At 43.9% G+C, this 13,371-nt stretch overlaps 1 protein-coding gene and 1 long non-coding RNA gene across 4 annotated transcripts in view; one reads left to right on the top strand and one right to left on the bottom strand.

Moving 5' to 3' along the window:
* LOC134358030 (adenylyl cyclase-associated protein 2-like) overlaps positions 1-13,371 on the top strand; it is a 199,508-nt gene that overhangs the window by 21,652 nt on the left and 164,485 nt on the right. The window contains exon 1 of one of the 2 annotated variants that reach the window (XM_063069903.1): positions 6,511-6,528. The exons of the other annotated variant lie outside the window; for it this stretch is intronic. The gene's annotated coding sequence lies outside the window, so the exon portion shown is untranslated. Of the gene's footprint in view, positions 1-6,510; positions 6,529-13,371 lie in introns of those variants that run through there. 2 annotated transcript variants of the gene reach the window in all.
* Positions 1-13,371, bottom strand: part of LOC134358032 (uncharacterized) — a 152,512-nt gene that overhangs the window by 61,464 nt on the left and 77,677 nt on the right. For both annotated transcript variants that reach the window (XR_010020778.1, XR_010020779.1), the window contains exon 3: positions 4,170-4,405. This is a non-coding gene — a long non-coding RNA (uncharacterized LOC134358032). The remainder of the gene's footprint in view (positions 1-4,169; positions 4,406-13,371) is intronic.

The raw sequence follows: 13,371 nt of genomic DNA, 5'->3' as shown, positions 1-13,371 counted from the left end.
GTGAGGAGCATCCAGATGTATGGGTCTTCATCTTCCAGATGTTCCAGAGCCAAGTGAAGGGCCAGGGAGAAGGTATCTGCAGTTACTTGTGACGGTGGGCAAGTTGCAGCAGATCCATGTCACTCCTTGGGTAAGAGTTAATGTATTTCATGACCAACCTCGCAAAGCACTTCATCACAGTGGATGTAAGTGCCACTGGGCGATGGTCATTGAAGCAGGTCACCGATTTCTTCCAGGACACTGGTTTGACTGAAACCTGCTTGAAGCAGGAGGTCCAGGCAGGTTTCATACAACTGAAGCAAGAAGTTGAAGATGTCCATAACCACTCCAGCTAGTTAATTATCACAGGTCTGCTATCTTGAGCCAAATGTTTTCCATGGATTCACCCTCCTGAAGGAGACCGAAATCGTGGTCATCAGTGGCTTTGGGGGTTCATGAAGTTGCCTCTATGTTCTGTTGGTCAAAGCAAGCATGAAAGAATTGAGCTCATCTGGGAGTGAAACCTTGCTCAAATTTATGTTGCTTGATTTTGCTTTGTAGGAGATGATAGCATTCAAGCTGTGCCACTGCTTTCGAACATTCTTCTGTGATTCAAACACAAAATCTGCAGATGCTGGAAATCCGAGCAACACACACAAAATGCTGGAGGAACTCAGCAGGCCAGGCAGCACCTATGGAAAAGAGCAAGCAGTCAACGTTTTGGGCTGAGACTCTTCTCCGTTGTTTTCCATGGATGGTCCTGCTGAGTTCCTCCAGCATTTTGTGCATGCTGCTTCTGTGATTCAAGTTTAGTTCAGAATTGCCACTTTGCATGTGAGATGGCTTTCCAGACACTATACCTGGATTTCCTTGTGATTTCCTGGATTGCCAGTACTAAACACCACTGATCTGAGCCTCAGATTGCGAATCTGTTGGTTCATTTAGAGCTTCTGGTTGGTGAAGACTCTGAATGATTTTTGTGGGGACACAATCGTCCTCCAGTGTCTTTAAAGTTCATGACAATTGGGGTATTCATTTTGGTCCTCTGAGGCTTTGAACATGGTCCGGTCCACTAACTCCCATAGCCGCTCCTGTGACCATCTCCAAGTTGTCCTCTGGTGTCTTGCTCTAGTTTCTGCCTATATGCAGGGAGGAGGGAGGACTGGCAGAGGATCAGATTTTCCAAAATGGCTGAAGGTGATGTGCTGGTAGTAATAGGGCAGAGATTTTTTTCAAGCTGGCCTAATTGAAGTCTCCGGCAAGGAAGTGAAAGGCATCAGGGTTGGCAGTTTCTTCTTTGTTAATCACGGCATTCAGTGCGTCAAGTGCTAGCTTGACATCTGCCTTTGGCTGTATGTAAACTGTAGTCAGGATTGTGGCGGGGAACTCCCTTGGTAAATAGTGGTTGGCACTTAATCATCATTGAGGGAACAGAAATGGAAAGAGTGGAAATTTCAAATTCCTGGGTGTTAATATCTGAGGACCTAACCTGGTCCCAACATATCGATGCAACTATAAAGAAGACAATACAGTGGCTATATTTCATTAGGAGTTTGAGGAGATTGGGTACGTCACCTAAAACACTCACAAATCTCTACGGATATACTGTGGAGAGCATTCTAAATGGTTGCATCACTGTCTGGTATGGGGGTGAGGCTGCTGCACAGGATCAAAGTAGGTTGCAGAGCGTTGTAAGTTCAGTCAGCTCTATTGTGGGTACGAGCCACCGTAGAATCCAAGACATCGTCAAGGAGTGGCGCCTCAAAACAAAAAAACAGCATCCGTCATTAAGGATCCCCACTACCCTGTGTAATTCACGTTTTCTCCCCCTATGTTTTCATGTGTTGCATTGTACTGCTGCCGCCAAGTTAACACATTTCATGATGTATGCTGGTGATATTACATCTGATTCTGAAATGTTCCAGGTCAGGAGAACGAGAGTCAAGACTGCTATGTCCGAGCCCCAGGGTGAGTCTATCATGAAGCATATGCCGCTGCCTGTGCCCTTTCCTGTTGCTGCCATGTGGTTGATCTGGTGGATTGAGAGCCCCTTGGGCTGCAGCACCATATCTGAAGTCTAGGGTGATGAGCCACGTCTCAGTGAAACAGAGAATGCAGCAATCCCTCATTTCCTTCCGATACAGCAAGCATGCCCTTGGGTCCTCTATCTTTTTCTCCATTGACTGTACATTGGCTAGGAGAATGCTAGCTAGCAGTGGTCGTGATCCCCATCTCTTCGGCCTGGCTTGTTTTCTGTCCTGCTGTCCTTGATTTCTATGGCAGTCATCCGGCCACTACCTGGGAATCAAGTTCGCCGTGTCCTTCAGAAGATAGTAAAATCACTGGTGCATTTAGGCGGTTTAAAAGTGTGTTTCTTAAGGGGAAATTACAAGATGCAGCTTGCGGTGATAACAGTTCAGAAGATGTATATCTAGTAGTCTTGTGAGCTGTCTGCAGAGCAGCACTGTGCCATTTTAAATGCCTTTGAGTATGTAACTCAAGTTGTGCATCATTACAGTACTACATGCATTGCAAACCTTGCATACCTCTCTTGCAGACTATACCTCAGCTGCTGTGTTTGTGCTTATGCTTTCCCAGAATATCTAGGTGTTCTGATTAATCACTGTGCAGCATAAAGCACAGAGTAATGTCATCTCTCACCTGGTTGTCACCTGCTGCAGGGAGAGGCCCTGCTCAGAGGTTATGTAAATGGGCAAAGTGGTTGGTGTGTTCCTGGTGAGCTGAAGGGTCCATTTCTGCACTGTGACTATGCAGCAGAAACTTGTTTTTAGATCACTGGCATTTTGCCCTGCAGTTCTGGTACTGGCATGGAGTGTTGTTGAGGCTCAGCTGCTGTGCTTGGAGTTCAAGCTGTTGTGAGGAGCCAAGTGAGTTAGAGGATGGCCCTCATCTTCAAGCATCAAATCACCTTACAGCAGAAGTGTATGGCGGTGTGGACTCCCTCTATATAAGTAATAAAGCAAGCTATAAATAGTTGCAATGTGATATTTACTCTTTTGCTCACCCCTCTTTCAATAACATCCAGCCTTCCGTTTGCTTTCTAATTGCCTGTTACCTTGCGTGTAAACTTCCGTATGCAAGGATACCCAAGTTTCTCTGATTACTAACTCCTGTAATTTAAAACATACACTCTATTTTTTTCCCCCGGAAAACTGGATGACCTCACATTTTTCTACGTTAGAACTTAGAACAGTACAGCACAGGTATAGGCCCTTCAGCCCATTATGTTGTACTAGTTAAGATAGGGATGCATAATTTAATAATGCACTCACCCCTTCCTTCTGCCTGCACATGGTCCATATCCCTCCATTCTCTGCATATAAACACAAGCTCTGTGTATGAATAAGAACAAGTGCCTCTCAAAGGCCTCTGTTATATTGTCCTCCACCATCAGTCCTAGCCCAAGCATCCACCACTTTGTGTATAATTAAAAAGAATTTTCCCCTTCTCACCTTAAATGCATACCTTCCAGTATTAGACATTTTGATCATGGGAAAAGATAATCAACTGTCTACTCTACTCTACCTATTCTATTCTACTCTAACACTATCATTCTCACAATCCTGATTGATAAGTTACAGAACTTGGCCTCTGTACCTCCCTCTGCAATTGGATCCTCGACTTCCTAACCAGAAGACCACAGTCTGTGCGGATTGGTGATAATATCTCCTCCTCGCTGACAATCAAAACTGGTGCACCTCAGGGGTGTGTGCTTAGCCCACTGCTCTACTCTCTCTATATCCATGTTTGTGTGGCTAGGTGTAGCTCAAATACCATCTATAAATTTGCTGATGATCCAACCTTCAGAATCTCAGGTGGTGACAAGAGGGTGTACAGGAGTGAGATATGCCAACTAGTGGAATGGTGTCGTAACAACAACCTGGCACTCAACGTCAGTAATACGAAAGAGCTGATTGTGGACTTCAGGAAGGGTAAGAAGTGGGGACAGTGAGCAGTTTCAAGTTCCTGGGTGTCAAGATCTCTAAGAACCTAACCTGGTCCCAACATATCAATGCAGCTATAAAGGAGGCAAGACGGCGACTGTACTTCATTAAGAGTTTGAAGAGATTTGGTATGTCAACAGAAACACTCGAAAACTATAGGTGTACCATGGAAAGCCTGCTGAGAGACTGCATTATTGTCTGGTATGGGGGGGGTGGTCCACTTACTGCACAGGGCCGAAAGAAGCTGCAGAGGGTCATAAATTTAGTCTGCTCCATCTTGGGTACCAGCTTATAAATTTCCCAGGGCATCTTCAAGGAGCGGTGTTTCAGAAAGACAGCATCCGTTATTAAGGACCCCCAGCACCCGAGGCATGCCCTTTTCTCATTGTAGGAGGTACAGAAGCCCGAAGGCGCATACTCAGCGATTCAGGAACAGCTTCTTCTCTTCTGCCATCTGATTCCTAAATGGACATTGAATTGATGAGCACTCTCACTTTTTTAATATATTATTTCTGTTTTCACACAATTTTTAATTATTCAATATACATGCGAGGGGTGATTGATAAGTTCATGGTGTAAGGTAGAAAGAGTCAGTTTTAGAAAACCTAGCACATTTATTTTTCAGCATAGTCTCCTCCTACATTTACACACTTAGTCCAGCTGTCGTGGAGTATACGGATCCCTTCTTTGTAGAAGTCGGCGTCTTGGACCTCCAGAAAGTGGTCCACAGCAGGGGTGAATGATAAGTTGGTGGCCTAAGGTAGAAGGAGATGAGTTATACTGCTCTCTTTACATGCACGTGCAGTTCAACTCTGAGTGATTATGCTGAAAGTTTGAAGTTAATAACTCATCTCCTTCTACCTTAGGCCACGAACTTATCAATCACCCCTGCTGTTGACTACTTTCTGGAGGTCCAAGACGCCGACTTCTACAAAGAAGGGATCCGTATGCTTCACAACTGCTGGACTAAGTGTGTAAATGTAGGAGGGGACTATGTTGAAAAATAAATGTGCTAGGTTTTCTAAAATTGACTCCTCCTACCTTACGCCACGAACTTATCAATCACCCCTTGTATACTGTAATTGATTTACTTTTACTTTTTTCCTTCTATATTATGTATGTGCTGCTGCTAAGTTAACAAATTTCACGACACATGCCAGTAATGATAAGCCTGATACTGATTCTGACCTGTGTGTCTCATAATTTTAATAAATTTCTATCAAGTCTTCCTTCATTTTCTGCTGTTCCAGAGTAAATAACCCCACTTTATCAAATCTGTCTTATCTAGGCAGCATCCTGATAAACCTCCACACACTTCGTGTAGTGGGTCAACCAGAATTCTGTTCCATCTTCCGTAATTTCCCATTCACATACTTTTATCACTCTGAAGTTTCTGTTTCTGCATCCTTCTCATAATCGACACTGGAACTCGGTCTTTATTATTGGTAAACTTAGATATAATACACTTCATCCCCTTATAGATATATAGATTGTGAACATTAGAACCCCAGTCACCAATGTACTGTAACATAGAAACATAGAAAATAGGTGCAGGAGTAGGCCATTCGGCCCTTTGAGCCTGCACCACCATTTATTATGATCATGGCTGATCATCCAACTCAGAACCCCGCCCCAGCCTTCCCTCCATACCCCCTGACCCCCGTAGCCACAAGGGCCATATCTAACTCCCTCTTAAATATAGCCAATGAACTGGCCTCAACAGTTTCCTGTGGCAGAGAATTCCACAGATTCACCACTCTCTGTGTGAAGAAGTTTTTCCTAATCTCGGTCCTAAAAGGCTTCCCCTCTATCCTCAAACTGTGACCCCTCGTTCTGGACTTACTGGTTGCAGTCTTTCAAGATCCATTAATGGTAGCTGTGTTTTCTGTCTGATAACCAATCCTTGGACCTCACCAGAATGGTACTACCAATTCCATTTCATTTTTCATTTTAAAATCTTTTTATTGATACATAATCTTCTACAGCTATAAAATGATACAAGATTTCAAATTGATATGTACAGTTAATAAAGCTGAAAAAACTTATCAAAAAATAATATATGATAATGAAGAAAAATTATTTTTTATAAAGAAAAGAAGGAAAAAAGAGAACCCCTACTAACTAAAAGAAAAAAACACACTAACTACAAGAGAAAAAAGAAAAAAGAAAGAAAAACCCATTAGGAACCAACTCCCAGAGCAATACGTCTTACAATCATCTATGTATAGATAAGAAAAATCATCCACTGCCCATTCACATCTATGTAGAATAAAATTGGAAGGAAACCATATAAATGAATTCAAATTAAATGATAATATTTGGCAAAAGAGCTTAATCGAATTGAGGATCAAAAGTTCTACTTCTAATTTTTAGAAGTACTACCAATTTGGTGCTACCAATTCCTAGTGCTCTCATTTTGTTTGCAGCTATTTTTGGGTTGTACCTCTTCAAATGAAACAAGTCCACTACATCTATTCTGCTGGATACAGCCTGAAAATAAATTCGTAATACATTTATCAACCTGGGTTCAAGACTGACCAAGGGTGCTGTCTGTATGGTGCTTGCACTTTCTCCCTGTGACTGGGTGAGTTTCCATTGGGTCACCTGATTTTTCTCGTACATCCTAAAGACTTGCAGATTGGTCACTAAGTTGCAAGAAGAATACAAAAATGGGATTAAATATGTAGTTGATGATCGGATTGTCCTTGGGTCAAAGAGCCTGTTTCCATATTGTGCCTTTCTGTGATTCTGATTCCAAATCTCTATTGTTATTATCTTCTCAGTGCAATGCGGCCACTTCCTTAAAAATAGATTCCTATAATTTCCCAGTTCTTGATATAGAAACATAGAAACATAGAAAATAGGTGCAGGAGTAGGCCATTCGGCCCTTCGAGCCTGCACCGCCATTTATTATGATCATGGCTGATCATCCAACTCAGAACCCCGCCCCAGCCTTCCCTCCATACCCCCTGATCCCTGTAGCCACAAGGGCCATATCTAATTCCCTCTTAAATATAGCCAATGAACTGGCCTCAACTGTTTCCTGTGGCAGAGAATTCCACAGATTCACCACTCTCTGTGTGAAGAAGTTTTTCCTAATCTCGGTCCTAAAATGCTTCCCCTTTATCCTCAAACTGTGATCCCTCGTTCTGGACTTCCCCAACATTGGGAACAATCTTCCTGCATCTAGCCTGTCCAATCCCTTTAGGATTTTATACGTTTCAATCAGATCCCCCCTCAATCTTCTAAATTCCAACGAGTACAAGCCCAGTTCATCCAGTCTTTCTTCATATGAAAGTCCTGCCATCCCAGGAATCAATCTGGTGAACCTTCTTTGTACTCCCTCCATGGCAAGGATGTCTTTCCTCAGATTAGGGGACCAAAACTGCACACAATACTCCAGGTGTGGTCTCACCAAGGCCTTGTACAACTGTAGTAGTACCTCCCTGCTCCTGTACTCGAATCCTCTTGCTATAAATGCCAGCATACCATTCGCCTTTTTCACCGCCTGCTGTCCCTGCATGCCCACTTTCAATGACTGGTGTATAATGACACCCAGGTCTCGTTGCACCTCCCCTTTTCCTAATCGGCCACCATTCAGATACCTCATACCCCAGCTGTTACTCATTTTTATGCACACATTCTTTCTCTCACTCTCCTTTTTCTCCCTCTGTCCCTCTGAATATACCTCTTGCCCATCCTCTGGGTCACCCCCCCCCGTCTTTCTTCCCGGACCTCCTGTCCCATGATCCTCTCGTATCCCCTTTTGCCTATCACCTGTCCAGCTCTCGGCTCTATCCCTCCCCCTCCTGTCTTCTCCTATCATTTTGCATCTCCCCCTCCCCCTCCAGCTTTCAAATCCCTTACTCACTCTTCCTTCAGTTAGTCCTGACGAAGGGTCTCGGCCTGAAACGTCGACTGCGCCTCTTCCTATAGATGCTGCTTGGCCTGCTGCGTTCACCAGCAACTTTGATGTATGTTGCTTGAATTTCCAGCATCTGCAGAATTCCTGTTGTTTCCATTCAGATAATAATCTGTTTTCCTATTTTTGCCACCAGAGTGGATAACTTCACATTTATCCACATTAAATTGCATCTGCCATGAATTTGCCCACTCACCCAACCTATCCAAGTCACTCTGCATCCTCTTAGCATCCTCCTCACAGCTAACACTGCCACTCAGCTTCGTGTCATCCGCAAACTTGGAGATGCTCCATTTAATTCCCTCATCCAAGTCATTAATATATATTGTAAACAACTGGGGTCCCAGCACTGAGCCTTGCGGTACCCCACTAGTCACCACCTGCCATTCTGAAAAGGTCCCGTTTATTCCCACTCTTTGCTTCCTGTCTGCTAACCAATTCTCCATCCACATCAATACCTTACCCCCAATACCGTGTGCTTTAAGTTTGCACACTAATCTCCTGTGTGGGACCTTGTCAAAAGCCTTGTGAAAATCCAAATATACCACATCCACTGGTTCTCCCCTATCCACTCTACTAGTTACATCCTCAAAAAATTCTATGAGATTCGTCAGACATGATTTTCCTTTCACACATCCATGCTGACTTTGTCCGATGATTTCACCGCTTTCCAAATGTGCTGTTATCACACCTTTGATAACTGACTCCAGCAGTTTCCCCACCACCGACGTTAGGCTAACCGGTCTATAATTCCCTGGTTTCTCTCTCCCTCCTTTTTTAAAAAGTGGGGTTACATTAGCCACCCTCCAATCCTCAGGAACTAGTCCAGAATCTAACGAGTTTTGAAAAATTATCACTAATGCATCCACTATTTCTTGGGCTACTTCCTTAAGCACTCTAGGATGCAGACCATCTGGCCCTGGGGATTTATCTGCCTTCAATCCCTTCAATTTACCTAACACCACTTCCCTACTAACAGGTATTTTGCTCAGTTCCTCCATCTCACTGGGCCCTCTGTCCCCTACTATTTCTGGAAAATTATTTATGTCCTCCTTAGTGAAGACAGAACCAAAGTAATTATTCAATTGGTCTGCCATGTCCTTGCTCCCCATAATCAATTCACCTGTTTCTGTCTGTAGGGGACCTACATTTGTCTTTACCAGTCTTTTCCTTTTTACATATCTATAAAAGATTTTACAGTCATTTTTTATGTTCCCTGCCAGTTTTCTCTTATAATCTTTTTTCCCCTTCCTAATTAAGCCCTTTATCCTCCTCTGCTGAACTCTGAATTTCTCCCAGTCCTCAGGTGAGCCATTTTCTCTGGCTAATTTGTATGCTGCTTCTTTGGAATTGATACTATCCCTAATTTCTCTTGTCAGCCACGGGTGCACTACCTTCCTTGATTTATTCTTTTGCCAAACTGAGATGAACAATTGTTGTAGTTCATCCATGCAACCTTTAAATGCTTGCCATTGCATATCCAACGTCAATCCTTTAAGTGTCATTTGCCAGTCTATCTTAGCTAATTCACGTCTCATACCTTCAAAGTTACCCCTCTTTAAGTTCAGAACCTTTGTTTCTGAATTAACTATGTCACTCTCCATCTTAATGAAGAATTCCACCATATTATGGTCACTCTTACCCAAGGGGCCTCTCACGACAAGATTGCTAATTAACCCTTCCTCATTGCTCAAAACCCAGTCCAGAATAGCCTGCTTTCTGGTTGGTTCCTCGACATGTTGGTTCAAAAAACCATCCCGCATACATTCCAAGAAATCCTCTTCCTCAGCACTTTTACCAATTTGGTTCACCCAATCTACATGTAGATTGAAGTCACCCATTATAACTGCTATTCCTTTATTGCACACATTTCTAATTTCCTGTTTAATACTATCTCCGACCTCACTACTACTGTTAGGTGGCCTGTACACAACTCCCACCAGCGTCTTCTGCCCCTTAGTGTTACGCAGCTCTACCCATATCGATTCCACATCTTCCCGGCTTATGTCCTTCCTTTCTATTGCGTTAATCTCTTTTTTAACCAGCAACGCCACCCCACCTCCCCTTCCTTCATGTCTATCCCTCCTGAATATTGAATATCCCTGAACGTTGAGCTCCCATCCCTGGTCACCCTGGAGCCATGTCTCTGTGATCCCAACTATATCATAATCATTAATAACAATCTGCACTTTCAATTCATCCACCTTATTACGAATGCGCCTTGCATTGACACACAAAGCCTTCAGGCGCTCTTTTACAACTCTCTTGGCCCTTATACAATTATGTTGAAAAGTGGCCCTTTTTAATGCTTGCCCTGGATTTGTCGGCCTGCCACTTTTACTTTTCTCCTTAGTACTTTTTGCTTCTACCCTCACTTTATACCCCTCTGTCTCTCTGCACTGGTTCCCATCCCCCTGTTGTGAACTAACCTCCTCACGCCTAGCCTCTTTAATTTGATTCCCACCCCCCAACCATTCTAGTTTAAAGTCACCTCAGTAGCCCTCACTAATCTCCCTGCCAGGATATTGGTCCCCCTAGGATTCAAGTGTAACCCGTCCTTTTTGTACAGGTCACGCCTGCGCCAAAAGAGTTCCCAATGATCCAAAAACTTGAATCCCTGCCCCCTGCTCCAATCCCTCGGCCACACATTTATCCTCCACGTCATCGCATTCCTACTCTCACTGTCGTGTGGCACAGGCAGTAATCCCGAGATTACTACCTTTGCGGTCCTTTTTCTCAACTCTCTTCCTAGCTCCCTATATTCTCCTATATCAGGTTAGTCTGTCTGTAGTTCCTACTTTCTTTCTATTTAAGCTTTGACCAATGACCAATCCGGACATCAGAAGTTTGGAGAGGAAGGGACTTCAATCAGGTCCACTGCCCGAGGATAAAAGGCAGAAGCAGGTTGCGGCAACGTAATAGAGCTTTGACCAGTGATCATTCAGCATTTGTTATTGATTAGTCAATGGCTCTATATGTCTAAGTAGACAATGGATGCGCCCGGTATCCGGGGCGCAGACCTGGACGATGAATATGGAGAACCTGGGCTGCCCAGACATCAAGATCCCCCTATTGGCCTTGTGGATGTGGTCGAAAGGAATGTGAAGCAGTACATTTGACATCAGCTTGGCTGCAGGAGCTGCCGGGAGGTGACGTGATACGACATCCAACCGCCTTAGGGGCTCCACTCCGGATTTGTGTAGGGTTTACTCCTTGGTCTTCTCTTCTCCCGAAGATACCCACAAGGCAGTGGGATCCATAACCCTGGATAGGGACCCATACCAGGTACTGTCAGCCGGAGCCAGCTGAGCCCGGGACTCGTGTAAGGCAGAGTTGTCATGCCCTGTAGTACTGATGTATGGAGCCACTACCCACTACCCTAATTAGTAAGAGCAAGTTAAAGGAAGGCAGGGGCAAACACAGTGGCCATTGTCTGAGTGGACATAGAGTGGTGATCTTGAAGCTTTAGCTCCTCGAGGCTTCAATCAGAGAAAGCAAAGGAAGAAAAGTTTTTTTTTCCTTCTCCTCTTGATATCTGCTCGGCTAGGACAGTAGAGATCCCAGGCAGTGTAATGAAATGCTCTTGTGGGATGTGGGAAGGTAGGGAGACCTCCAGTGTCCCCGCGATTCCGACTGCGAAAAGTGCATCCGGCTGCAACCTTCAACAAACCACCTTAAGAAGTTGGAGCTGGAACTGATTGAACACCAGACCATTGGGGGGGGGGGCTAAGGGGGGCGATGGATAGGACATATAGAGAGGTAGTTACACCCAAGGTGCAAGGCACAGGAAAGTGGGTGACAGTCAAGAAGGGGAAAGGGTGAGGGAGCCCTGTGGCCATACCCATCAACAACAGGTGTATCACTTTGGATACTGTCAAGGTAGATAACCTAACAGGAGGGTCATGGTGGTCAGGTCTCTGGCACTGAGTCTGCCTTTGTGACTCAAGGGAAGTGGGGAGAAGAGACACTGTGATGAGAGGGGATTCATTAGTTAGGGGAACAGACAGGAGGTTCTGTGGGTGAGAGCAATATTCCCGGGTGGTATGTTGCCTCTCAGGTGCCAGGGTCTGGCATATCTTTGATTGAGTCCTCAGCATTCTTAAGTGGGAGGATGAACAGCCAGAAGTCGTGATCCAAGTATGTACCAGTGACGTGAGTGGAATGAGTGATGAGGTTCTGCATGGGGAGTTCAGGGAGTTAACAAAGTTAAAGGGCAGAACCTCCAGAGTTGTGATCTCAGGATTACAACCTGTGCCATGTGCTGATGAGGCTAGAAACTAGGAAGATATTATATAGTTTAATACGTGTCTAAGGAATTGGTGTAGGAGGGAAGACATAAGATTTTTGGGTCATTGGGCTCTCTTCCAGGGAAGATGGGACCTGTACAGAAGGGCTGGTTTGCACCTGAACTAGAAGGGGACTAATATCGTAGTGGGAAGGTTAATGCTGCATGGTGGGGTTTAAACCAGAGTTGCAGGGGGATGGGAATGGAGTGCAAGAACAGTTCGTGTAGAGGTAGATGTTGGTAAGACCTCAAAGTTAGGAATCAGAAGGTTGAGAGCATGGTGGGACCAGTGTCCTGAACTGCATATATTTTAAAGCAAGAAGTATCGTAGGAAGATGAGGTAGCTGATTTACAAACTGAAGCAATGTGTAGGGAGGGCTGTTGATAGGTCAGCTGGATAAGTTGCACCCATAAAAGTTGGATGAAATCAAAAACAGTGAATACAGGACTGAAGTTGTACCTGAATGTGCACTGTATACAGAATAAGGTAAATGAGTTTGTAGCACAGCTGCAGATCGGCAGGTATGATTTAGGCATCACTGAATCATGAGTGAAAGAATACACAAGAATACATTGTATCAAAAGGATAGACAGTAGGGCAGCGTTACTCTGGTTTTTAAAAAAAAAATGAAATCAAGTCATTAGAAAGAGGTGATATAGGGTCAGAAGGTGTTGAATCATTGTGGATAGAGCTAAGAAACTGCAAGGGTAAAAAGACCCTGATGGGAATTGCACACAGACCCCCAAACAGTAGTAAGGATGTAGCCTATAAATTACAACGGGAGATGGAGAATGCATGCCAAAAGGGCAATGTTACAAAAGTTGTGGGGGGAGTTCAATGTGCAGGTAGGTTGGGAAAGTCAGATTGGTGCTGGATTGTAGGAGGAAGGAATTTCTTTTTTTTAAAAAATCTTATTATTAGTTTTCAAGTTCATAAGCATAGTAACAGTAGTGATACAAAGAGATTGAAATTGCGTTATTGGTAATAAACCTATACAAGAGAAACTACAAATAGTGTACGTGTAATAGACTTCCAAACTCTTGATATAATTAATCATGAAGAAAAAAGAAATAAAAAGGATATCACAAAGAAAAACCCCAAAAAACAAAAAAACTAAGAAAAAAGAAGTAAATTACTGGACCCAAAAACAAACCAAACAGAACAAAACAAGGCTGAACCAATATATTAGATCGAATACATTCAGTAATGTTGTCAACTC

Source organism: Mobula hypostoma, chromosome 17 (genome assembly GCF_963921235.1).
Source record: "Mobula hypostoma chromosome 17, sMobHyp1.1, whole genome shotgun sequence".
NCBI lineage: Eukaryota > Metazoa > Chordata > Chondrichthyes > Myliobatiformes > Myliobatidae > Mobula > Mobula hypostoma.
The sequence above is the reverse complement of the archived record's forward strand: the minus strand, read 5'-3'. Positions and strand labels throughout refer to the sequence as shown.